This window comes from Geospiza fortis, unplaced genomic scaffold (genome assembly GCF_000277835.1).
Source record: "Geospiza fortis unplaced genomic scaffold, GeoFor_1.0 scaffold172, whole genome shotgun sequence".
In the NCBI taxonomy this organism is placed as follows: domain Eukaryota; kingdom Metazoa; phylum Chordata; class Aves; order Passeriformes; family Thraupidae; genus Geospiza; species Geospiza fortis.
This window is the reverse complement of record NW_005054309.1, coordinates 4,753,451-4,753,994: the sequence shown is the minus strand read 5'-3', so window position 1 is coordinate 4,753,994 and position 544 is coordinate 4,753,451. Positions and strand designations below refer to the sequence as shown.

Sequence of the window (544 nt, the reverse complement as noted above, 5' to 3'; positions counted from 1 at the left end):
GCTGGCGCAGCTTGTTGCCTCGCAGGACCTCTGCCATGTGGGCGACAGCTTGTGCAGAGTGGCTTTCTGTTTTGAGGTCTTTTGTTTTGGTGGGGTTTTTTTGGTTTTTTGGTTTTTTGGTTTTTTTTTTAATTTGTCCCTTTTAAATTTAATTCTTTTAAGGTTTCTCTGTGTTTTGTTTGTGTTTTGCGCCCGTCCCTACCCATTCCCCCTGATAAAATCGTCTCTCCCTCCCTCCTTCCTTCCAAATGTGTTTCAGACTCGAGTCACTGAGCGGTTATTCCAAGGCCGTTGCCTTCTTCAGAGGAGCGAGATGGCCGCAGCTCGGGAGGGTCCCCGAGGGGCACCCTACGGGCAGGGAACTGTCAGGCCGCTTCCGCGGGGCCCGGCCGAGCTCGGTGGGGCCAAAGCGGCGGTGCCGTCGGTTCCTACAAGCTCTGGGGGCAGTGGGACGCCGGGGGAGCGCTGTCAGCCCCGGGGCACGGAGCTGGGCTGTGTTCTGTGTCCCCACAGTGCGTCCCCTTGTCCCGAGCCCAGCGGCGGG

At 57.7% G+C, this 544-nt stretch overlaps 1 long non-coding RNA gene across 2 annotated transcripts in view; it reads left to right on the top strand.

Annotated features, from left to right (window-relative positions):
- Positions 1–544, top strand: part of LOC102033992 — a 30,527-nt gene that overhangs the window by 756 nt on the left and 29,227 nt on the right. The window lies entirely within an intron of this gene.